The 19354-nt window shown below is 39.4% G+C and overlaps 1 non-coding gene across 1 annotated transcript; it reads left to right on the top strand.

The window, feature by feature from the left end:
* Positions 1–18168: 18168 nt before the first annotated feature.
* Positions 18169–18272, top strand: LOC120070401 (small nucleolar RNA R71). Its single transcript, XR_005479895.1, has one exon. It is a non-coding gene; the product is annotated as a small nucleolar RNA R71 (small nucleolar RNA).
* The last annotated feature ends 1082 nt before the right edge of the window (positions 18273–19354 follow it).

Genomic DNA, 19354 nt, shown 5'->3' with positions numbered 1-19354 from the left:
AATAGCATAAGATACAGAAAGCAAAAAACAAAAAAAAAAGATGATGAAGATGAAGCGTCCCAGGAATATGTGTCTAATCAAACGCATGGAAGCTTCAATGCGAGCTTCAGATAGCTTCGCACAACTCGAGGGATGATTTTGATGTTCTAGATTTTCTTCAAGGTAAGGCTTCACCCACTGCCCAATTACCTTGAATATATCTATACCATTGATAACTTGTAGTAATACAAGTTATTTATACCATTTTATTTAGACTATGCAGCACAAAGAGGGAAAAGTTGCGTCGACCATATAGAAATTGGCTTAGAAACGTGAGAATTATAAAGTGTTGTAAGCACACCCGCTAACCCCATTGCGATGGAAAAATGGAATGTCCAAGTCTTTGTTTTGCAGGAAATAGGTCAACGCATTTGACAATCGCTCGAGGATAAAAATGAACAATGCATTCACACTGCATGTGGCAATCATTCAAGAACAAAGAAAGAACAACGCAATTGCAGTGCATGTTACGATCGATCATGGACTCAAACGATCAACCCATTTCCACCGCATGTGGCAATCGATTAAAGATCAAAACAATTACACCGCATGCGGCGATTGATCGTAGATGTAAAGAGCGACGCATTCGCAAGGATTTTTGACATTGTACAGCTTTTCTGTTGTATGATTCTGACAAATTGAACGTGGAGCAGAGCGGACCATTCCACTAAGCCATGGCAGGAATTATCAGATTTTTAGAGCAGGACCACTAATGCAAAAGGAGCCAAGGTCTATAAATAGCTACCTCAAATTCAAAGAAAGGAGGCTGGTCTGAAGAGACAATTTAGAGAAAATCCGGGAGAAAGACGAGACAAGACCAGAGGTAAGTCTTTGGAGCAAGCAATTATTTCCATTCCCGAAGAAGAAGCTCTGTGAAAAAGGTCACTTCTACCTGGAGAACAAGCCTGAGAGGGAAGCTTTCTACTTCATTTCTACAACACGTCAGCAAGAAAATCGTCTCTGATCGGGATCCGTGTCAATACATTGACACTCTTTCCATATTTGTTCTTATTTTCTATTCATCTACTATGTTCATCTCTAATCTTTCATTCACTATCTGTAACAAACGCTTATTCCTAGATTTTAATATCATTATCGTATACATCATTATCTCTCTGTTCTTTTCCATACATTCATCATCCATTTTCTTCATCATGTGTAACTAATCCCCAGGGTAAGGGGAATGATTAAGCGAGTAAGTTAATCTTTGTTGAAGAAATCAGTTGAGTTTAGCTAAAGCATGCTTGTGTTCTGCCTCTCGAAAGAAGGTTGGAAGAATAAGCGAGAATTATTTCCAGAGATGGAAACAACCTTGTGTTCACCACGTTCATCCCTGTTTCACCATAGACATATGGGAACGCGGCTGATCACTGAAAGGTGTAAGCGAAGGGAAAGCAGAACCTTAGTTGCATCCTCAACAAGATTGACGAACTTGCGATCTCCTTCCCTCAACCCATTTTCTTTCTGACACATTTCACAAGACTTGCCACCGCATTCATCAGATATTTTTACACATCTTCACAGCCAGTCCTCACCCTGTATACTTAATTGTTTATACATTTATCTTTTACCGCATTTTATTTTATCATCGCAATTTACTTCACTGCAAGTTATCTTATCACCGCAATTTATTTTATTGCACTTTATTTATCATCACACTTTACTTTTATTACCGCATTTTACTTTCCAAATAAATTCATTATTCTTTTTGTTTAACCAGGCGCATATACCACATTAGTATCACATTAATCACAACAATCCCCGTGTTCGACCTCATATCACTCTGAGAAACTTGCGTTGGAACTATACTTGGATCCAGCGTAAGAAAACTTGTGAACGTGATAAAGGAAAATAGGAAGTCAATTTTACTCGACAACCAACTTCCCTTGGACGTGGTATGCGATGCATGTTCCTAAGATTATGCATTGATAGTCATGCGTTGATGGTTATGCGTTGGAATGAAAATTGCATTAATGAATGTATCTGATGACCATGCATCCTGCCACAAGTTTTCTTGCGTTCACGCCAAGTATAACATGAATGCAAGTTTCTCGAGTAATTCGAGGTCGAACACAGGGACTTGTAACTATATGTTTGCGATGATTGTGCATGCGACGGTTGAATAAAAGAATGGAGGGGATGTTACTAAGTTAATCCTACTCCTACTCCTGTCTAATAGACAACGCAATGAGAATTATGCATGAAAGGTAAAGATGCGACAAACCTTGACATGAAATAAATGTATGGGAAAGTAGATAAAATGCGGAGATGTTTTCATTGCAAAACTTAAAAGTGATCGCAAGGGCAACCCTAGTCAACGCAAAACTAATGTGATCATGCAACACTCATACAATAGTAAACCACCTCTCGGTGCGAATGCTACGGCTTCTAATGCTAGAGCGCATGCGATGTATGTGCAGAGGTGTCTATAGGGCCTACACATAAGCCTCTAATTCTTGTCTATGCGATGATACACAAACAAAGCGACCACATATCATTATTCCTATTCCTAGGGTGCACGTGATGCAGTATTGACAAACAGAGCTTATTTCTAAGTCCCTATCTCTTACTTATGCCGATCTAATCTTTCTCTCTCGAGTCTAGATTCTAACCTAGCTCTCTCGAGTCATTAGGTTCTTTCTTTAGACTCTCTCTCAAGTAGCTCTAAGGAGGTGTTGAGCATAACATAAGACAAGACAAACGCATGAACTTGGTTGACGCAAGATTGTTACTATCCCTAGTGAATAACGCTTACCTTGCTTAATGCGTCCAACCACTTACCCTCTTGGGCAATTGATTGTTGTTGACTTCACTCATAGACAAGCAATGCATTAGCCTATAGACAGGCGTTGCAGCAGCTTTACACTGAGCAAATAAGATTACTTACATACTCGCACAACACACACCTTTCGATGGGTTGCTACATGCTTCATATCCCTAATCCACATGACTAAGTATGCAATACCCAAGCAATCCCACTAAGTGTTGCAATGAAAGTAAAGATGCTAAGCAAGAAGATGGAGATGAAGTCAATGGAATAGAGAAATGCATTGAAAACCACATTGTATTAATTTATTAATTCAAAATGTCATACAATACAATATAGGAAAAGAAAGGGAAAAGGAATGACTGGCTGGAAGCATAACTTTGCTTCCAGCGGATGTGCGATAAGGCTGCCGGTGGTGCCATGGAAGGGTGAAGGAGCTGAATCTCTCGAGATCGAGCTCCGGTTAAAGGCTCCGATCATCACTCGGAAGGGATGAACGAGATGAAAAACTCTCAGCCACCTTCTCACGCAATTTGTCTGGATCGCGGGGAAAGTCCCCCGATTCACAAGGATCCTCCCCCGCATGATTTGGATCTTCGACAGCATTAATTGGACTGCTCTGAGTCTGACGTTCGGCGCGTCAATCCTTTTTGAACCTCTGCCACCAGCGGCGCGGTAGGTGAAATGTCAGAATCAGCTTTGGATTTTCTCAAGGTAGATGCGTTGATACGTTCATTCCACCAACCTCGCGTTGATCCCATTAGAATGCATTGTCGCGTAGCCACAATCATTCAATGGTCGCATTCGTTTAACACCGCAACTCTACATGATGACCGCAATCACTTAACGAGTGCAACTCCCATGCGATAGACGCATACGGCATATTATCGCAACATTCATGCGTTGATCGATGCGTTTGCCTTGCGATGGAGTGTTTCTCTGCATGCGGTCGTCTATGTGGTGGTCCGGTTTTCTTGTCTGCATTCATTTCCTGCATTGGCTACAAAAATAGAACATTGAACGCATAATTAACTCAAAGTAATGGGTTAGCTGAGATTCGCCATGCTGATCGACGCAAACTCCTTTTCTCATGAATTCTTATCATGATCGACGCAATTTTTGCCTAACAACCTTCATAATTCTAAGTAAAAGAACTAAGATGGCATGCATTTCTGCATGTCATCAACACACACTACACGAATGCATACTACGAACGCATATCATTATGATCGCATACATTTAGAACGTAGTATCGTATTATCATTGTCGCATACGTCATCAACAACCCTAACAAGTTGTTGACGACCAAACAACCAACGCATATAAAATTTCCATTACAACCATCCTTTCGTGTGAGTTCCACAACTTCGTGAGGAAAGATCGTTTTTACAATGAATGGACATGACCACCTAGATTTCAATTTTCCTGGGAACAATTGCAAACTGGTTAAATAGCAAGACCTTTTAACCAATGTAAAATTCTTTCTTACTGATGCATTGGTCATGCTAATGCTTGGTCTTTTTTTTTGTAGATCATGGCCTTTTCATATGCGTTAAGCCACCATTCATCAAGCTCATTGAGTTGCAGCTTGCGATGTTCACCAACAATCTCCAAATTAAGATTTAGCTTCTTCACTGCCCAAAATTCTTTGTACTCCAATTACAATGGTAAGTGGCATGTTTTTCCAAATACCAAAGAATAAGGAGACATACCTATTGGCGTCATGTTGGCAGTTCTGTGCCCATAGTGCCTCATCCAACTTCGGTGCCCAATCATTCCTAAATGCATTGACCACTTTTTCCAATATAGATTTGATCTCTCTGTTGGATACTTCAGCTTGATTGTTGGTCTGGGGGTGGTATGCGGTAGCGATTTTGTGATTGACATTATATTTAGCAATATGATATGGTTAATGAAATGCGTACCTTCGTCACTTATTAGTGCCCTGGTCGTTCTAAAGCGCGTGAAAATGTTTCTGGTATGAAATTTTGAAATAGTTGCCGCATCATTCTTGGCACACGCTACAGCCTCGACCCACTTTGATATATAATCGACTTCTAACAAGATGTATTGTTGTCTACAAGACAGAGGGAAAGGTCCCATGAAATCAATGCCCCATACATCGAACAACTCAACTTCCAATATGTTGTTCAGAGGCATAGCATCCCTTGATGAAATATTTCCAATGCGTTGGCAGGGATCATATTTCAGCACAAACTCTTTAGCATCTTTAAAAAGGGTGGGCCAGAAATACCCACTTTGAAGAACTTTTGCAACAATTCTTTTTCCTTCGTAATGACCCCCATAAGAAGAGTCATGACATTCAACCAAGATACATTGCGTTTCAACTTTCGGAATGCATCGACGCATAAAGGAGTCAGGACCTTGCTTGTACAGAAACAGTTCATCCTAGAAATAGAACTTCTTATCATGAATAAGTTGTTTCTTCTATTGCGCATTGAAGTGCTCAGGAAATTATTTTATGGTTAAATAATTACCAATGTCAGCATACCATGGTTCCCTGTCTTCAATTTTAAGCAAGCGTTCATTAGGGAACGCATCTGACTTTAACTTGTTTTTCCTATATTTCGTTGTTTTCCAGCCTTGACAGGTGATCAGCCACCTGATTCTCAGTTTCTTTTCTATCTTTAATCTCTACATTAAATTCTTGTAATAGCAGTTCCCATCTAATTAGCCTTGGTTTTGTGTCCTTTTGTCCATAAAAAACTTAATAGCGGAGTGGTTCATGTAGATTGTTGCTGCCACACCAACCAAATATGCTCTAAACTTCTCAATATCAAACACTACCACCAACATCTCCTTTTCAATTGTGGTATAATGTTCTTGGGGCTCGTTTAATGTCTTTGACACATAAGAGATAAGATGTATCAAATTTCTTTTTTTCTGCCATAACATGGCTCCAACTGCTACATCAATCGCATCGCACATCAAAATGAAGGTTTGCGTCCAGTCCGGGGCTATCAGTATCGGAGCTGTTGTTAACGCATACTTCAATGTATCAATGCGTTGATGCGATCTTCATTAAATATATAGGACCTGTTTAATTCTAACAATGTGCTCAGAGGTTGCGCAATTTGAAAGAATCCTTTCACAAACCTTCTGTAGAAGCCCGCGTGGCCTAGAAGCCTTGTAGTGCTTTAACATTTGCAGACGGGGGAAGTTTCGCTATGACGTCAATTTTCGCTTCATCAACTTCCAATCCTTCTTTGGACACTTTAGTCACCATGAAGTGACATTTCTCCCAATTCAGTACAATATTTGTTTCCTCGCATCATGCGGGAACAACCTCTAAGTTGTCTAGACAGGATCGAAAAAAGTTCCCAAAAATAGAAAAATCATCCATAAAAACTTCAAAGGTCTATTCTATAAAGTCAGAGAAAATCACCATCATGCATCTCTGGAAAGTCCTAGGAGCGTTACATAGCCTAAAAGGCCTACATTTGAATGCGAATGTTCCAAGGGGCACGTGAACGTTGTTTTCTCTTGGTCTTCAAGGTCAATAAGGATTTGGTTATATCTAGAGTATCCATCTAAGAAACAATAAAATTCTTTGCCAGCTAGCCGTTCAAGCATCTGATCAATGAAGGGAAGAGGGAAGTGGTCTTTCTTTGTCAATGCATTAAGCTTCCTGTAATCCATGCATATTCTCCACCCTGTGACAGTTCTCGAAGGAATGAGTTAATTTTTACTGTTAACTATCACGGTGGTGTCTCCTTTTTTAGGGACGCATCACTTCTTTTATTATAGGATTTAGCCTGTGTTGAAGCTCGATCAATCCAATTTTCCCTTCCTCTAGCCGAATCTTGTGCATGTAGTAGGATGGGCTCATGCCACGAATATCAGCCAGCGTCCACTCGGTTGCATGCATATGCCTTTGCAACATCTGTAAAAGAGAACGCTCTTTAGGCTCAGAGAGATTGGCTGAAATAATCACAGGAAAATTGTTATTGGATCCAAGAAAAGCATATTTTAAATGATGAGGTAGAGATTTTATTTCCAGTGCTGGTTTTTCTTCTAAAATGGCCGCGTTGGTTTGGTTTGCCACGTATTCAGACTTAGCGGTTCAAATTTTCTTATGGTTTCCCCCAACATATGGACCTCGCAGATTTGGTCCATTTCTTCTTCATCAGGCAACTCAATTGGACTTTTAAGTTGACATTGTTCATCCTCTGGGAACTTGATAACTGTTAGAAATGCACGTTATTACAGCTCAAATAAGTAAAACAATGAGAGAATGCTACGGTAAAATAAGCAATATCATGTCCGAAAGCGCTAAACTGAAAGGAGTTGTGATCGCAAGCGCCCATCGCATAAAAAAAATTAGTTTACTTGTTTTGTGTAGAAATAATGTGATGGTACATAAGAAATTACGATCCAAAGGAACAAGGCGTCAACACGCTTGAAGATTGCGATCACAAGACATGAGATCGTGAGAAGTTCCTTAAAAAGGCGGCTGCATAAAGACTGCAAAGCGATAGCGCATATGCGTTGGCAAGGAACAATGCGACCGCATGGCATGCGTTGGCGAATGAGAAGTTGCAATCCTAAGGAACAAGGTGTCAGTGCGCTCGAAGATTGCGATCGCAAGACATGTGATCATGGGAAGCTTCTTTAAAAGGTGGTCGCATAAAGACTGTGCATCAAACTGACAGAATAATAAATCATGATGGGACGGAAAGCTGATAACGGTCGAATCTGAATTTAGTTGACAAGCCATTAAGAGCCACACTGTAGCAAGTACACTCAACTTTCAGTGACCATTAATTGGCACATCAGAGCAGGGGAATTAATGCCGCTCATCATTGCAATCATTCACAAGAAAAGCTGCTTCACCTTCAGCTCTATAAATATCGAAGGCCACCAATGTAAAAGGGGTTACGAACTTAGGAGTTAGATAGTAGTTAGTCTGTTCACGCACATATTCGTACATATATTTAGGGGACGGAGAAAATCAAGGAGACGAGAAAGCCGAGAGATCATTCCCGGACAGATCAAGAGATTGCCAAAAAGCGTTACAAAGGAGAGAGGGCCAACACTTGCGATAGTAAGAATACACATCTTAAACAGATTTAGAGTGAACAAGAGTAGTGTAAAAGGTCGCGGGAAGCAAAACATTGCTTACCGGGCTTCTTATCTCTCAAATTCATTTGTTATTTTCTATTCAGTACTTTATTTATAGAAAATGGAAATCTCATTTCAATCTATGTTCAATCTCTTCATACCACGCATGAGTAGCTAAATTTCTGAATGGGTTGAGATGTGCTTAGCTAGCATAACTTAAGATTTACATTTTATGTGATCATCTTGTCTTATGTATGCATCATTCATCCTTTGGACATACTTGAAAGAGTAGTCTAAAGATAGAATCTAGGCTTGAAAGAGTCAGATTAGAATCTAGGCTTGAGAGAGTCGGATTAGAATCGCATAAACAAGAAATAAAGACTTAGACATAAGCTCTATTGTTATCTACATATCGCATGCACCCTAGAAATAGGAATTATTGTATGCGGTCACCTTGTTTTATATGTGAATTATTCATCATCGCATAGACAAGAGTAGAGGCTTAGAAATAAGTCCTATCGACTCTTTTGTATATATATCGCATGCGTCCTAGAAATAGGAATAATGGCATTATGCATTTAGAGATGTAGTACTAATATTTATGTTTAGCATGATCGCATAGCTTGTGCGTAATCTTAGGAAATGCTAGCTAAACCCCTTCTCAACCCCTTCATCGCATACTCGTTGTAACTCAACACTTTCATCACTTTGCGTTCAACTCCGTCACATGGGAAAAATCTTACTCAAACACTACCCACTTCATTTATTTATCACTGCAATAAAATCAAAGAGTCTGTCACATATTTACTTAGTAGTCCCTGTGTTCGACCCTGGACTTACCAAGAAACCTAAGAAGACTTATACTTGGGTCTTGTAAGGAAAACTTGCATGTTCACCGCATAACATATCATCGCAAACTCACACCATAACGCATCACAACTTAAATGCATCAAGTTTTTGGCGCCATTGCTGGGGACTTGGCAGCTAATAGTTTATTGAGTTTTGTGATTTCGCAGGCACCCTTTTTATCTTGGGTATATTATAGCTTGTGCGACCAAGTTGTAAACAATATTTGAAGTGTAAGCGATGCGCCGAAAGCCAATATTGACCTCGAGATAGAAAGACTATTTGTCACATGAGCTGAAAGCAGTTATAGGCGCGTGTCAACCAATATGCGACCAACAATTGCCAAAAGTTCCAATAGTCGGGACGAGTCTCTTGACCTAAGCAGTTGAGATCAATCTCCTGCATGGAAGACTCCTTGCAGTTGCTTCACTCCAATTTCTCTAGGGACGTCTTCTACTCTATCTTTACCTTGCTTTCCTAGTTAGTTTATTTATTTGATTATTGTTTTTGCGGTTTCTTTCTTGGATCTGGTGTGCATTCGCTCCTTGTAGATGCGATAATAATTCTCCTCGGTGCGTAGTTTCAACGGAAGAATCCTCTCCATCATTCAACGCATGGCTATGACCGCATGAATTCTAAAGTATGGTCGCAAGTGTTATTCTACTCAAAGGTTCTTTTCTTGTTATCTTTTATGCATTATCCTTTTGAAATTCTCTTTTGTCAGCTTGCCTACTTTTGCGTTGATAAATTAGCATCCATGATGATACTTATAATTCACTACATTTACTAACTAAACATCGCAAGGCTCACCTCACTTGATAGCTTCTTCAAGGTTTGACAGTCTAAGTTTTATCATGTCTAATCCTCTGCTCAAACATTTGTTACCGCATTTCTGATGAGTTTGTTTTTAGCTTTTTGGCAAGAGCGTTGCCACTTTCTAAGTTTGGGGGTGGCAGTGGTCCGGGCAAATGCATCCATCACATTACGATACTTTGAAAATAATAATAATAATAATAAATGAAAATGGTAAAAAAAACTCCATTGTCAGCACAAAGGGGAAACCCATGCTGATAAGAGTTAAAGTTGTGAAAAGGCACTTACCCGTAATTGGATGTTTCACATGACACCCGTGCAGGTAAGCCAAAACGAAAGTAAGTGGCCAAGATCAATGCATAGGAATAACTCCTTTGTCTGGGGCAAGCCCAAACTAAGCTAAGGCAAGAGTTGAGGTGAATATGGCATGCAACCGAAGTTGGATGTCCGCATGACACCCGTGGGAGCAAGCCAAAATGAAGACCGTAGCCAGGTTCAACGCCCAACTCCAATAATATATCGCAAAGCTTTGAATTGTTTTAAATGAACGCATTGTAAAAAGATAAACGCAAAGTTTCCAAGAATGGGTTAAAAAAAAGCTTGCTGTTAGCACAATATATACCGTAGTCCCCAGCAACGGCGCCAAAAACTTGATGCGTGGAAAATGAAGAGTAAATATGCATTCGTCTTATGATATGCGTTTGTTCTCCATGTGTCGATGGTCATGCATTGGTCTAAGAAATATGCAAGATGCGCTTAAGAATATATGTGATGACCATGTGTTCCTGCCACAAGTTTTCTTGCTCTCTCGCCAAGTATAACGAGATCACAAGTTTCTCGGGGTGATCCAAGGTCGAACTTAGGGACTTATAACTAAATGTTGTGAAGTAATGTGTTTGCGGCGAAGAATAAAAGAATGAGGGAGTTAAAAGACTATGCGTTATTCCTACTCCTAACTAAACAGATTAAGCAATGGAAGTATGACTATGAGAGTTGTTAAAGACGCGACAACTGTTAACGCGTAATAAGACACATGAAAAAATAGATAAAATAATGGAAGGGATAACTTCACCGCATCATTAAGCTTGATCGCAAGGGTAACCCTAGCCAGCACAAGTTATGCGATCATGCTATACACAAATATACGCATGTGATGATATGCGAAAATGTCGATAGAACTTATGTCTAAGTCTCTATTCTTGCTTATGCGATCTAACACACATAAGACAAGGTGACCGCATACCACCACATCCTATTTCTAGGGCGCATGTGCTGTGTAAATAGCAAATAGAACTTATTCCTAAGCTTCTACTCTTGCTTATGCAATCCAATCTGACTCTCCCAAGCCTAGATTTGGTCTTTAGACTACTCTCCTAAGTATGTCCAAATGATGAATGATGCACTCATAAGACAAGATGGTCACATAAAGCATGGTTGAACATAAGATTATTCCTATCTCTAGGAACACTGCATACTTTGCTTAGTGAGTTCCACTACTTAGCCTCTCGGGTAGTTAGTCGCCGTTGATGAGCTCATAGACAAGCATTGTGACCGCTCATAGACAAGCGTTGCTACACCCTCACACTAAGTAAAGAGGATTTACTCACTATACTAGCGCAACACACACCTCTCGGTGGTTTGCTACATGCTTCATATGTCTATGTCGCATGATTGAGTATGCGATACTCTTGCAATCTTACTTAGTTCATTGCAATGAAAATAAGTGATGATAAAGAAGAAGTAAATGAAGATGGAGTCGAAGGAAAAAAAAAAGATGAATTGATTACAAAATGTGTTAATGTCTTAAGCCAAAATGTAATACAATACAAAGATAGAAGAGAAATGGATGGCTAGATGTAGGTAATCTCTTGCTTCCATCAGATATGTGTCAAGGCAGCCGGTGGTGCCATGGAAGGGCGATGGAGTAGTCTCTCTCGAGATCTATCTCCGACAAAGCTTCGGTTGTCACTCGGAATGGATGAATGAATGAAGAACTCTCAAAGAATGTCTTCTCACGCTCTCATCTTTTATCACAAGGATTTTCCTTAAGGCAGAAGCTCGGATGCCTTGAATTTGGGCTCTAAGGCTCTATTTATAGAGCTCAATCACCGACAATATTAATGGTCCCGCTCTGAATCTCTGCCACTAACGACATGATGGTCCAACTCTGAACCTCCGCCACTAACGGCGCGGTAGGTGAAATGTCAACATCATCTTTTTAGTACTCCCAGGGTATGCGTTCATGCTCTTTTTTGCCAAAGTACCACCGCATTCCACCAACCTTACGATCACCCTTCTATCATGGTTATTACTTTGTAGCCGCAACGTCCATGCGATGAACGTACACGATCAATAGCCGCAACATCCACGCGATGGACGTATATGCGATCACCCTTGCGATGGTCTGGGATTCACCGCATGCGATCGATTTCTGTGAACACAGAATAAAGCATAATATTGGGTTAGCCAAGATTTTCAATGCTGATCGATGCAAGCTCACTTTTCACATGAATTCTTAATATAATCACCGCATATTCTACTTGTTAGCCCTCATAATTTTAAATAAGAGGCTACAATAACTTGTATTTCTACCAGTTATCAGAACTTCAATGCGTTCAACACATTAAATTTTACTTCCTAGTCGTTCATGCGCATAGTAAGCTCTCCCTTGTGCACGTCTATCAATACCTTCCCAATGGAAAGAAATGGGCATCCAAGGATGATTGGAACATCTCGATTTGCTTCATAATCTAAGATAATGAAATCTGCTGGGTATATAAACTTGTTGGCCTTCACCAAAACATCTTCAATCTTTCCTTTAGGGTGTGTGATTGTCTTGTTAGTGAGCTGGAACGTCACAGAAGTGGGTTACACTTCACCAATTTCTAGCTTCTTGAAAACTAAAAGGGGCATGAGGTTAATGCTGGTTCACAGGTCGCACAACGCATAACCCACATCTATCCCTCCAATTGAACAAGGGACTGTAAAGTTTCCCACATCCTTCTGCTTCTTAGGAATTTTGTTATTGATCAATGCATTGCATTCCTACATCAGTGCCACGACTTCCAACTCATCGACTTTATTCTTCTTTGTTAGAACATCCTTTAAGAATTTTATTGTAAACCCCAAATCCTATATTCTCTACATAAGTATATTTAGCCATGAGGATAGTATGTTAAATAAGTAATAAGTGAAATTTATGGTTTAATACAAGGAAGTAAGAAGAAAAAAAGAGAAGAAGAAGGAAGAAAATAAGAAAACGGGAACGAAGAAGATAAGTGAAGAGAAGGAAAAAAAAAGATCAATTAATTAAAATTAAATTAAGTCTTCCCGGACGAAATGCACTAAACCCATTAGTGGGCGAGGTGGCGGTCAATAATTTCATGCATGAGAAGGCAGTCAGATTGAATAAAAAGGAATATGAAGTTCAAAGGCTCGATTTAGGCAAGTGACTCGTGCGATCTAAGTGAAATTAGTGCCATTTGAAAGTTGAAAGAGTCTAGTTTTTGTGGTAGGGTTCCAGAGAAGGATCACACATGAAGAAGGTTGAAAAGTGAAGAAATTGCAAAAGGGCCAAGTTTTCGGATTATCGGTGCCAGTGGTAAAGATTGGAAGCTCCAGGCCAAACCACGAGGAATTTAGGACTGAAATTTTAAGGTAAGATAGTTAACTCGATTTGTGGAAGGAAGTTTTTTTAAATGAGTTCTAGATTTCGAGTTACAAATTTTTGAAGTTGAAACAGGAATTTGTTACGTAAGCAGGCAGCTACTTGGGAAGATCAAGCAAGCAGCTCACTCGAGGGATTGAAAGCGAAACAAGGATCATGTAGGTCTCACTGGTCACTTAAATTCGCTGATTTACTGCCTAGTCTCGCTACATTTTATGCTAAGTCTTGCTGATAATGTTAAGTCTCGCTAAGAATGAAAAAGCTCGCTAGTTTTGTGCCTAGTCTCGCTGATTTTCATGCTAAGTCGTGCTCATAAGATGGTCTCGCTCATAAGAGGTCTCATTCATGAGGACGATCTCGGCTAGATAATGATAGTCTCGCTCATAAGGATAAATGGTAGTCTTACTAGTGTTGATGATCTCACTAGTACAATCTCGTTAGTGATGATCTCACTAAAGAATGTCTCACTAGTAAGCAAACTATTTGAAACACCTTGATGAGAATCCTAAGGAAACTAACAAAGGAAATTATACTGTTTCAGGCCAAGAGGAGCTGAGAGAAGCCCATAAACCATTAAGAGCCTAGACGAGTAGTGAGTGACTAAAATTAACTTAATCTTTTCAATGTTTTGTGCATAAAAGACCATGTGATTTCAATGATGTTTGATGATAAGTTTATATGTTTTCAAGCAACCAAGTTTTATGAATTGCATAGCATTTCTTCTCCAGCATATATATTTTATCGCATGCCAAGGTTATATGTTAATTCATTACAAAAGCTAAGTATCTATGATGATGTTGGGATTGGTGTCCTAATTCTACCGAGACTCGTTGTTTGTAATGATACACATTGTTTTATGAATAAAATAACTATTATTTCATTCTGCCATTTACTCATATCCAATAAACAAAGCCCCATGGTTATCTTATGTAAACTTAAGCATGTATATGTGATATACAAGTGGATCATGCCTTAAGTGATAACCTAAATAGGTCTATAGTATAAGGATTAAGGTGGGATACCTGATCCTGGTGACACTACGAATACGACCCGCTTTATAGAAGTTTCAAGTGTTATAAACTACTACAGATGGTAGATCCTGACCATTTATGTGGAGACATGCGAGCGAGGGTGTCCTATACAAAGAGTTTGTATAAGATCGGACCACGAGGTGACTAGACTCTATATATAACGCGGTTGATACTAGAGTCTTACATCTCACCTAAACGACCATAGGTGACACGACCTTAATTCTAAGTGTTTTGGAAACTCCTGCCTTTGAGGGCAGTCTTTTGATTAGTATGGGTGAGAGTGGCCAGATTGTCAACTCAACAAGCCTACCTTTTTGTGGACTTGTCTGATCTGGGAGCTAGGAATTCACTTACACAAGATGGAACTCACTTCTTTCCCAGAGCAGGGATAAGTAGAGAGATTGCTTCCTTAAGGGCTAATTCTGAGGCTTGAACATAGTGGCCACAACTTCTCTTTGGAAGAGAGGACTCATTCATAGTAGAACTATGACTTATGTTCATTAGAGCATTCAGTGGTACTTAAGGAGTTAGATGTAACTACAGGGGTATAATGGTTATTGGCCGAGTTGTACTTATGAGCAATATGTGAAGGGTTGTCACACTGTTGATTGGTTAAGATGGACACATAATATATTTGTGGTAAGGAGATTTTAGTTGTCGGTCTTTAGTAGAGTGTCTGATAGTTAACGGATGGTGGATCTCGTGACTAAAGAGTTTAGTTAGTTATTCATGTACCGTTGGAGCTTCGAGCTACAGATCCATAAGGTCCCATTGGTAGCTCAATGGATTCAGTTGATGATCAGTTCTTGGTGTTGATTTGAAATGTTCAAATTGACAAGAGGTAATTCAATTATATTTCATATGATCGGTATGGTGTATGAGATACATCTAGTGGAGGATTAATGTAAATGAGATTTGCATTAAGTTCCATGGAATAGAAAAAGAGCTATGGTTTATATGTTTCATGAGATGAAATATTAAAACTATAGGTTATAAATATAGTATGATAAGTTATTTATCATTTATATTTATAATAATATTAATTATTGGATAATTATCTCTTTTCCTCTAGTAACCAATTGAGTGGGAGGTTATTGGTAGTTTCATGGTAGTTTCATGGTAACCATGAGATAAAAGGAAAAATGTTTTTCTAATTTTAGTAAAAACAAAAAAGAAAGAATATTGATTTGAGATTTCCAATCTCGGAAAAACTCTCACGGAAGTTGTCAAGTAAATTGGATTTACTAAGCGACAGCTTGGAGTGAGCTAAACGATTGTGGAGTGTTAGTAGGCGATAGACACTCAGCTAAGCGATGAGCTAAATGATCCCATAGCTTTTGCTAGACGATCGTTTAGCTTTTCCTAAATGATTGGGCATTGACCTATACAATAGGTTCTTCCATCTCCCACTTGCTCAATTGTTTACAAGATTGTGTTTCCTCCTGTTTTCTGCCTCAAACCAAGTCCACACAGAGCCCACCCTCTGGATTCTCACACTGAGAATACCAAGGTAGCCTTCTTTGTGGTGTCATACTCAACTCGAAACTGTCGAGGTTCTGTGGAGGCCATTCCTGTTGTTCGGGGTGTTCATGACCTAGGCGATCACTGAGTTTGAGTGCGCGGTGTTTGTGCTGTGTAGCGGTCGTGTTGGACGAGCATTCGTATGTAGCTATGTTGCTGTGATCGAGCGTTAGTGATCAAGGAGCTTGTAGATGAGTTGACAAATGTGTGTTATTCTAGCCCTTGATCATTTATATAACATGCTGTAATTTATATATTTTATGTTACCGTATGTTTCTGTTTTGATTGTAATTGTAAAGTTCATATACGATTGTAATTTAGAATGATGTTTCCGCTGCTCATGGAAATCCTTGTGTTCGATTTCCTTCAGATGAAGCATGTGTTTTTAAGATAAAAGCTATGTTTCTACAAATGCTATGCTAAAGGGTAGGATTGAATGATTCTTAATGTATATGTTTTTTAAGCATGATTTGTTTAGTAAGTTGGATACTGAAGGTATAGAAGGTATCCAAAAAAGTACCTAAAGTTTTGACGGTACTTAGAAACTCTATATGCACGTAGGTAGTTCTGAATGAGAGGATGAAGTATGGGTCTCCTAGGCCATATACCAGTAATCTGAGGCTGAAGTATGGGTCTCTTGGTCGGATACAGACATTGGGAGCTAGAGCGATGTATGCTCATTCTCAACTAAGGTTTGAGATTTATTGATGATTGATGAGTTTTTCTTCAAAAAAAGCATGAGATTATGATTATGTTTATGTTTTATCAGAAGTTACTTGAAACATTTTCCAGTATATTTACATGTGTATAATAATGTGAAGCATGGCATAATATGATTATATAGTCACTTACTGGGCAACTAGGTCACAATTTTCCTATTTTTTTCTTTTTCCAGGTAGCGGTCAGATTCCTCAAGGTTAATCTTGCTACTACTTGCCACTGAAAGACCCGACTAGTTAAAAGAATTTAGATTAATGGTCTATAACAATGTACGCATGTTGTGAAGGGAGTCAGGGTTTTGTTAGTAAAGTTTGGGCCCAGTTGTAAATATTTTATCTGTAGATATTGTGTTATGGTTTGTTAAGCATCTGATTGTATGGAAGTTAATGTTGAGCCTTCTTGATGTGGGCTAATTATATAAGTTAATAATGTTCATTAGGTTGGCACTTCAAGAGTTAAGTAAGTAAAGGTAGTAAGTGCTGGTGATAGGCCTAGTAACTACTACCGTCACATCTTCTTCCAGGTTAATAGGGTAATCTGGGAGAGGGTGTGACATTTACTTACATTGGCATTTGCTCCAAGGCTTCTATAAAAGGAATGTTAATGTGCAACTGCCTTAGGATTTCAAGGAAATGCTTGAATTGCTGCTCATCATTCTTCTTTTGCAGGCGTCTAGGAAATGGTGCACTCAATTGTACCAAAGGTGCTTCTACGTTAGACGTGTTTGGTTCAGAATGACTTGTAGCTTTAGGCGTTCTTTCTTCTCAATCTTCAAATGCCATTATGTGTGTTGTGTGCTCATCTGCTGAAGGATTGTTATTTCTTGGGTTCATCTTCTTCTCCACTAGAGGTCTACCACTTCGCAATGTCACCGCATGACATTGCTCCTTTCCATTATTACTTCCCAGAGTTTCTGTATTGCTAGGCAGCACTCCTTGCGGCCGATCCTTCAGTTCACTAGCAATATATCCCACTTGCATCTCCAAGTTCCTAATAGATGATGCCTGGCTCTTTAACAATGTGTCACTCTGGGCTATATACTCCTTCAAGAGATTTTCAAGTGGAGATGTTGAACTCGACGCCTGATGACCTCTATTGAAGGATTGATGCTGAGGTTTCTGTGATGACTGGAATCCAGGCGGCAATCCCTTCTATTGTTGGTTTGTCCCCAGTTGATGTTGTTCTTGCTGGTGACCTCCCCAAGAAAAATTTGGATGGTTTCTCCATCCAGAGTTGTAAATGTTCGAGAGTGGGTTGTTCTTGATAAAACATACTGGCTGCAGATTCTGTGGGCAATTAATATAGGAGTGAGGTTCTCCACAGCCCACACAGCTAACCATGGGTTGTACAAATGCGTCCACCTGATTCACCTTTTGAGTGTGAGGTGCATTTCCTAATGATAGAGTTTGCAAAAGGTTTGTCATGGCAGCCACCTGTGCAGAAAGTGTGGCTATTGCATTTGACTCAACATTGTTCACATTCTGAGAACGCCTTCTACTGTCTGTTCTGGCATCGTAAGTATCGTCTACCCATTCCATGTTATGTTTGGCAATGTGATCTAATATTTTCTTAGCTTCATTTTAAGACTTATCCATTATGCCCCAGCTGCGATTGCGTCAGTTGCCATCTGAGAAGCTCAATTCAGCCCCCCATAAAAGGTTTCCATTTGAACAGTTAAAGGTAGTCTATGGTTAGGACAGTTCTTGACTAATCCCTTGAAGCGTTCCCATGCGGCACTCAAAGTCTCAAATTCTCCTTGTTCAAAGTTCATAATTTCTCTACGCCTTCTTGGCCATTGCTTTGCATTGTCGCAGAGAGAATAAGGGAATAAAGAGAGTCTGATGGTTTCTGGGGTGATTCCAGGAATCACAAACGAATTGCACATTTCTAGGAAGCGTTTCATGTGGGCATATGGATCTTCACCATAGGTACCTCCAAACTGACCTGCAGTTTGAAACATCTGGAGCATTATAAACTTCATTTCGAATCTCGTTCCATTTGGCGTTGGGTATATGATTCCTGGTAAAACTACATACAACAAGGTGACACATACTCCCGCATTGGACACATACTATTGTTCACCATTAGGATTGGATTTGGAGCAACATTGGCTAATTACTAAGCTAAGTTCTGGTTTATTTGTTCACCTACCATTTGTTGTTGTCTTTATTAGTGTCGTCTTAGTTTTTTCCTTAACCTTCGATGATGATTCGATCGGTTTCTTCGTCTAAAGGTCCTTTCAACTTCGAGGTCGTATAGAAGCTCAGGAATGTTTTCCCTACTCATAAAACATTTGAAAGCTTAGGCTTAGCTTGTAATACTCCCTCAGCTGCAAGTTTTTTTACAAAAAACACAAGCAAAATTCTGGTTAGTTTTATTGCTAATCCCCGACAACGGTGCCAAAAACTTGTTCGTGGTTTGTGATGTGCGCTAGGAGTGTATTATAAGTGGAGATGGAAGATAAGATTGACGTAAATGAAGATAAATGGTAAATGACTTCTCTAAGTGAGAAGATTAGGTGATGCGTCACACACTCTCGCTAATGCATACAAGCTTTACCTGAGCTAGATCCAAGTATAAATCTAATTCAGGCTCCTGGTAAGTCCAAGGTCGAACACAAGGATTTAGATAACACTAATGCAGGTCTTGCATTGCAACAGATGTAAAAGGGTTCTAAATAAATGCTGGAAAAGTTATCTACACTATTTTAACTACATACATACAAGAAGAAACAAGAGTTAAAGTGAAATATAGGGTTCAATGAAAAAATGGTGCTAAGCGATAGGTGAATGCATTAATCCAAGTAAGATGAACACGAAAGAGCGTGGGTATGGATGAAGATGAAAGATGCTTGTTTACAATCAAATG

Source organism: Benincasa hispida, chromosome 1, assembly GCF_027475165.1.
Source record: "Benincasa hispida cultivar pf3 chromosome 1, pf3_genome.v1.1, whole genome shotgun sequence".
Taxonomy (NCBI): Eukaryota; Viridiplantae; Streptophyta; class Magnoliopsida; order Cucurbitales; family Cucurbitaceae; genus Benincasa; species Benincasa hispida.
The sequence above is the reverse complement of the archived record's forward strand: the minus strand, read 5'-3'. Positions and strand labels throughout refer to the sequence as shown.